The sequence below is a fragment of the Typopeltis vanoorti genome, chromosome 11, assembly GCF_054136105.1.
Source record: "Typopeltis vanoorti isolate ZY-2024b chromosome 11, IOZ_Tvanoo_1.0, whole genome shotgun sequence".
Lineage (NCBI taxonomy): Eukaryota > Metazoa > Arthropoda > Arachnida > Uropygi > Thelyphonidae > Typopeltis > Typopeltis vanoorti.
In genome coordinates, this window is record NC_143559.1 from 20,209,266 (window position 1) to 20,216,664 (window position 7,399).

General features: G+C 34.6%; 1 protein-coding gene across 2 annotated transcripts in view; it reads left to right on the forward strand.

The window, feature by feature from the left end:
- The window catches only part of LOC150101353 (WD repeat-containing protein 20), a 156,389-nt gene extending 149,967 nt beyond the window's left edge, over window positions 1-6,422 (forward strand). For both annotated transcript variants that reach the window (XM_090400281.1, XM_090400282.1), the window contains one exon: window positions 5,879-6,422. The gene's annotated coding sequence lies outside the window, so the exon portion shown is untranslated. The remainder of the gene's footprint in view (window positions 1-5,878) is intronic.
- Window positions 6,423-7,399: the final 977 nt, after the last annotated feature.

The window sequence follows — 7,399 nt, forward strand, 5'->3', positions numbered from 1 at the left end:
TTCTTCAATTCTTGAACTAATTCAGATATAGAGTGGCGCAATCTATAAATATAAATTTTCTCTATATTGAATTAGAAATCAATTAGCAACTTATAATTTTGTTTAAGAACATCATAGTGACTAACATGTCGGATCCAAGGTATAAATTAAGAAGTAGGATCCAGCACTATCACTGCTTCTTTAATTTAGCAATTTTTCGAAGTAATTACTCGAAGCTTCAATGATATCTTTTTTTCCAGTTTCCATGTCACCTTTATCATCTCTAATCACAGCACTCTTTCCTCCATTTTGGAGCTTTTTCAACAGCGTCCAGAATATTTTGCCACCTTCCTGATATTTATATTCTATGTTCTTGCCAAACTCTTCCCATTACTTTCGTTTAGCTTTCTTACATTTGTTTATGTATTCTCTAAAAGCACAAGCTGACTTATTTGCCAGGATCTTTTGATATTCCTGTTCTTTTCCTTCAGAAAAGAAGACAGCATATCAAACACAGGGAGTTAAAGTTTACTGCAGCCATGATTCTGGTTCTGAGCTCATCCAAGTCAGCGGGTAATGGAGGAACATAAACACAGTCTTTTACGTATCTCCATAAAAAGAAGTCACAAGGTGTGCTATCTGGAGATCTTGGAGGCCAATTCGTGGGGTCCCATGCGTCCAATCCAATGCTGAGGCAATGTTTTGTTTAGAAACTGACGAACTTGGAGGTTCCAATGTGCCTATGCTCCATCTTGCTGAAAAATGTAATCTTCAGATTCTTCATTCAGCTGTGGAAGTAGCCAGTCCTACAGCATTTCGAGATAGGAGTTGCAGAGATATGCAATTTTCAAATCAGGACATTCTTTTTGAAACACCCTGTATAAAAGAAAACTAAATATTATTTATTACTCCTATATAACTCTGCTGGTGATATTGAAATTTCTGGTTACAAGAAGCCATCCTTTACAGGCAGATATTATCAAAAGCCTTACATGCTGAGCATGCACAGTTTGTTCTTTTGAGTCTCTTCTATTAGAAGAATTAAATAAAATAAAACTTCCACTATTACTTAATGGATACAACGAGATCTTGATGCAGAAAATATCTGATAATTATCATCCCCCTTCCAGATTGCAATCTGATGTTAAAAGGATCAGCATACCCTACCACAAAAGAACATCTGAACAAATAGCAAGGACCCTTTGCAGATATGATTTGTACACTACCTTCAAACTAGCCTGGAAGCTGTCATCTTTGCTACTTTGGACAGAATGACTATTCTGCTGCTATTATAATCAAAGAACATGAAGATTAGTAAGATTTTTTGGATTCTGAAAGTTCAAGCTTTGCTTCTCATGCCAATGACACTTGACACAGAGTTCACTGGAACCATACCAATATGCTATGCTACAGTAGGTTAAAATTTGATTTCTCTTTTTTGAATTATGTGAAGCCCTATGCAACGGTCCTAATCTTAATTGGATAGATTGCATACTTGTTTCTAAGTGATTGCTGTTAATTGTTTATAATTTTTTATATTTTTATTTATTTGTTATTTTTAAATTAATTAATTATACATCTTTTCCCACATCTCTGAATTCTAATAGTGCTTCCTCCTACTTGGACAGCTGTGACCAAAACACATGATATTATATGCATGCTGTAAAACTAGTTCTTGTCTTCAGAATTTAAATGTTGTTACCAGTTTTACTGTCTTCTCCCTGAAAGAAGCTTGGACATTGAGTGAAATATATATAGGAATAATAAATTGTATTTCGTTTTCTCTTACATGTGGGAAGCCGTTATTCAAAAACTCTTGATGCTTGGAACAATGGACAGTATAATAGAAGAGGGTGGTCAAGGCAAGGTAGATGATGTGAAAGAGCTTGTAGGATTTGAGCCTAGCAATGGACAGAGTGAAATGGCAAAGAATGGTGAAACAAGCATTAGACACCAGTGGACATTGGACCCTTTGGGCAATGATTTATGTCAGGAGACTGGAGGTAACTGTAAGTCCAGACAGAGAGAGAGATCTAGTCCTGTCTGGTGATTTGTGTATTTCTGAGGTAAGGGTAGGTGAGATCTCTTTTGCAAGAGAAAGAATGTCAAGAATGTATTTTGGTGGCATTGAAGGTAACCTGAATTGTCCTTGACCCATAGAACGATGGCATGGAATGACTGTGCACTGAATGGTTTGTCAAGTGATGAGTAGGATGAATGGAGAGTACTGTTGTCTACATAGCTATGGATAGGATTAATGGTGATTGAGAGTAAGTCATTTATGTACAGAAAAAAGAATAGGTGATCAAAAAAGAGTCCTGAGGTACTCCTGCATTGGTGGAGAACAAAGAGAGGGAGCCATCCACCATGACATGCATCCAAGATATTTCATGGGCAAACTTTATTTACACTTGGATGAAGAACTAAACCAACAATGTAATTTCTTGGCATCTTGAATTTATTGTAATTTTAATGGCATTGTTCTGGCCACCATCATTCCTGCTCTCTCTCTCTCTTATATATATATATATATATATATATATATATGTTAAAGATACCAAGCAATTTTAAACCTGGTTTTACTCCATTTCCCAAGTAAGCAAACAGACTAAAAGTCAAGTTTGCGCCTGCAATTGATGCAAGTCTAACTGATCCCACAGGTAGTGCAGGACCAGGGCAACTCGTGGCAAAGGTGGAACAAGCTCCGATCACTAATCTTAATATTTACCCTTAATGCCAAAACACATCTCCAAGAAGGGGATGTATGATATTAAGATTAGTGATCGGAGCTTGTTCCACCTTTGCCACGAGTTGCCCTGGTCCTGCACTACCTGTGGGATCAGTTAGACTTGCATCAATTGCAGGCGCAAACTTGACTTTTAGTCTGTTTGCTTACTTGGGAAATGGAGTAAAACCAGGTTTAAAATTGCTTGGTATCTTTAACATATTTATACCCAAGGTAAAAATACTTTCTACATTTATATCTCCTCCAGAGATTTTTATTTAATAAGGTTAAAACACCTTATGGTAACTTGTTTTGGCGAAATACTTACAAGCTCTGTATTACTAAATCTTGGTATTTCTAATTCTAGCCTAGCTCCCACTGACGAGACCTCAATAAAGGTCGAAACCGGTCTGGGTAGTGGCCCCTTGCCTTTAATACAAAACATCATACATCCCCTTCTTGGAGATGTGTTTTGGCATTAAGGGTAAATATTAAGATTAGTGATCGGAGCTTGTTCCACCTTTGCCACGAGTTGCCCTGGTCCTGCACTACCTGTGGGATCAGTTAAACTTGCATCAATTGCAGGCGCAAACTTGACTTTTAGTCTGTTTGCTTACTTGGGAAATGGAGTAAAACCAGGTTTAAAATTGCTTGGTATCTTTAACATATTTATACCCAAGGTAAAAATACTTTCTACATATATATATATATATATATATATATATATATATATATATACACAGGGTGTTCGGGATAAATTTGACATATTTATAATTAATTATATTTTTCCGTAAGTTACATGTATTAACACACACTTCTCTTCATTTAAAAGTTTGGACGCTTCTTCATTCATATACAAGATGTCAGAAAGGATGGATAGCTGGAACCCACCTGAATCATGGAAGAGAATAACTTGTATCATGATGATTCGTGCCCGCCATCAAAATAAGGATATTACGACTGCTGCCCAATGCTCCCTGAATACAGTAAAAACAATCAGGCATGAACTAGAGACTTGCAATGGTGACTACGAGGATGTAGCAAGAAGAAAGATCCCTAGCAGACGATCTGATTGCGTTCGTACAGCAGAATTCCTCGCAAATCTGCAGGAACAGGTGTTGAAGAACCCTGGCATTGGAATTCGGGCTTTGTTCGTGGAGTTGCTAACTGTAGTCAAGCCCTGGATAACAAGGGTAGCCAATGGTAGGCCGTATGTATGGCAGCAGGATTCGGCCCCTTGCCACACCTCTGGGAAAAGTCAAAAATGGTTGTCTGAAAATTTCTACGACTTCACCAGTCCAAATGTTTGGCCTCCAAACTCCCCAGACCTTAACCCCATGGATTATTTTGTATGGGGCGCAGTTGAAAAAGACACCAATCGCACTTCCAGTAATACAAAAGCCCAGTTAATGGATAAAATTAAAACAGTTTTTGCGGCCCTTCCCAGGGAGACTGTAGCATCAGCTTGTTCGAGGTTCCGAAGCAGAATTGAAGCTGCGATTGATGCTAATGGTGGTTATTTTGAGTAAATCTTGTTGATAGTATTGTAATTAACTCTGCCTGTAATGTTTTTTTGTCAATTCATTAAATTTAATAGATACAAAGAAGATTTTCTTTTTCCTTACGAAACTGTCAAATTTATCCCGAACACCCTGTATATTCTTCCTCCTATGTCTAGAAGAACACCAGAGGGACATTGCCTACAAAAGAACTAGAGCAAGTGTCCTGTCAAGCCACGTACTGTTTTCAGTAAACACAAATGATGAAGGCCGTCAACATAAGATAAACTGGACAACAACTTCAAACCTTCATATATGCCGTGACGAGGTGGAGCGCCGCATAGGCGAGTCTAAGGAAATTGTTATGGACCCTCATCACATAAATAATAGCCTTAGTTATAATCTACCGGACTCTTTCAGCTTGGCTATCCGATATTGGCACACTCGTGAAATCAGATGCACGGACTGTAGCTACAGTTCAAACCTAACTGAATTTTATAATAGTCATTTTTATAGCAATACGATATTTCTTATAGTGTTTATTTGCTTTCTATGTTCCCACACCTGAAGAAGTCGGACAATTCGATGAAACATGTTGCGTTTTGAATAAATCGAATTGTTTTTCTAGTCTTGGTTCTAGTCAGTATATATAAATATGAATATATACACACACACACACACTGGGGGTCTCTTTCCCCCCCCCCCCTCCGAGTTCCTGGGTGGTAAGCTGATTCTCCTTCAATTCTGATGACTCGAGACATGGGGCAACAATGTGTTTGCCTCATGAAGGCAAACACGTTGGACGTTTCAAAACAATGAAGAGACAAAAAACGTGTCATAAAAATGTTTCAAATTTTGACTTATCTTTTTATATATATAGAATAAATACACACACACACACACAGGGCTGTCCATTTGTATAATATTAGAAGACAAAACTAAATCAGTGGGCACACATTATTTATACAAATAGATTTAAATTTATTGTTTAGTATTAAAACTTGAGCGTAATATGAGCTAATTATAATAACAAGATCTGCGATTCATAAATAATTTACTGTCCGGCTCCAAATGATGAACTAGCCTCTCTTCCTCCTCTTTCATTCCATCTATTTCTGTTTGTAACAGTCTCCCTCACTTTGTCTTTCCATAAGACAACAACCTTCAGTTATTCAAGAAATCAACATATTCTTTCTTCTTACCCACTCGTTGCACTGATGTGCTATAGGTCTTGTGACTTTTCCTATATATATGATCAAATGGCATGTTTGATACAACATGCCATTTGATCATAACATTCTTTTATGATCAAATGGAGAAGTATATTGTTGTTTTTCTCATATTTTGTATTGGCTGCTGTTAATTTTTGTTTATATTTATATATCAGGTTTCTTCTTATATTATAAACTTTAAATGTAGTTTGACTTTGCACAGGGTTAGCTTTATGCACATAATTCTTTACTGCTGTTATTTTTAAGTATTTTGTAATTGTATTTTTCCATTTCATCTTCATATGAAATTCATCTCTCCTTTAACATGTTAGTTTAATAGCTTGACAAATCCATAAAGTAAAAATTAGTTATATGAATAAGTAAAATTAATTTCTTGCTTATGCTAAATGCATGAGCTAATCAACATACATATTTATTTATATTTATTTATTTATTTATTTTAGAGCCTTGCTCAATATGTATCTAGCCCAATTACCAGGAATCCCAGTGGTGGAACTGTTGTTTAGCAATCAGGGTATGTATAAAGTAGAGAATGACTACCTGAAAATGATAGATTCAGCGTGTTTTTTCACTCGTTTATGTGTTAATAGAACCTCTAAACAGATGTTCATTTGAAAATCACTGGTGTCTTCTGCCAGCCAACCAACTAGTCCCACTGAGAATACAACAGCTGGCCTGTATATTAGCCAGAAATGCTCAGTTTGAATGGATTTTGCTTCCTATTCAGAGTGTTAAAAAGAAAAAAAAAAAAAAAGTAGTTGCTTTGCAGTAATCATATAAAGCAAGGAGAGAAGTTTCAGTGAATGCTCTATAATTATTGTGTTTTTTTTTTTTTTTTTTCTAAATATCATTCATTACACTTCTTGTTCATAAGCATATTTAAAGTTTTTGTATATTTGATTACGTTCAGTATATATATAGAGAGAGAGAGACGTGAACACTTATTTATCATACCATCACTTTTATACAGAATTCTATCTCACTTGTTTTCAGAGTAGTGTTTAAACTTAATTTGTAGCTTTCGTTCATTTAAGTTATCTGATATATAATTTTTTTTTTTAAAAAAGGTAATTTTTTATAATTTTTCGTGCACATAATTCAAATGAAGTAAACTAGTGAAAAAAAAATCTTATCCTTCATTTTATATACTGTGGAATTTATATTTTGCTATAGTACCAATTGTGAATCACAAAAAAAAAAAGTCTTCTTGCCACTTATTCAGATGGTACTGTTTAGTTGGAGAGAGAGAGAGAAAATTCAGAATGGAGTTATTGTTCCTATTTTGAATCTTGAAAAAGAACACATGACGGTTCATATAGTATATCTTTTCCCATAAAAAAAATAAATAAAGATACCAGCGATGATAACTTTTTGCAACTTGTAATCTGTTAATTAGTCCCATTGTATAATACTAAGCACAGAACTCAATTAGTGGGCACTTTTTATATAAATAGATTTAACTTTGCTTTATTTTGTTTAGTATTAAATGTTTAGCTTAATGTGAACTGGTGTATATATTGTTTGATTTAAATGAAATTATGGATCAGAAAATCTAAAAACATGTATTTATCTGCTGTAGATACTTGATAAATTTGTTGATCATATGCTTATGTATTTACTTTGTTTTCACTTCCTTAGTGTTTTGGTCGTAATGGGTATAAAATATTCTTGTATATGCCTGTTATGCAAGATTGCTTTACTAGCAGTTATCTGTGGATTACAGAGAAAAGCTAAAATTTTAAAACCTGTTACACTTCAAAAACTTTCAAAAATGATCTTTAATTTTAATCCTGATTTATTTATTTTTTGTACATGTTTATTTAATATAAATTGATGTAATGAAGTCACAGCAATTATTAATATGGGTATTTGTTACTGCATTAAATATTATATTGAGGAAAATTTTGATCATTTCATACACTCCATCAAATAATTGTATAATAAATTATAGGAATTATATGAAA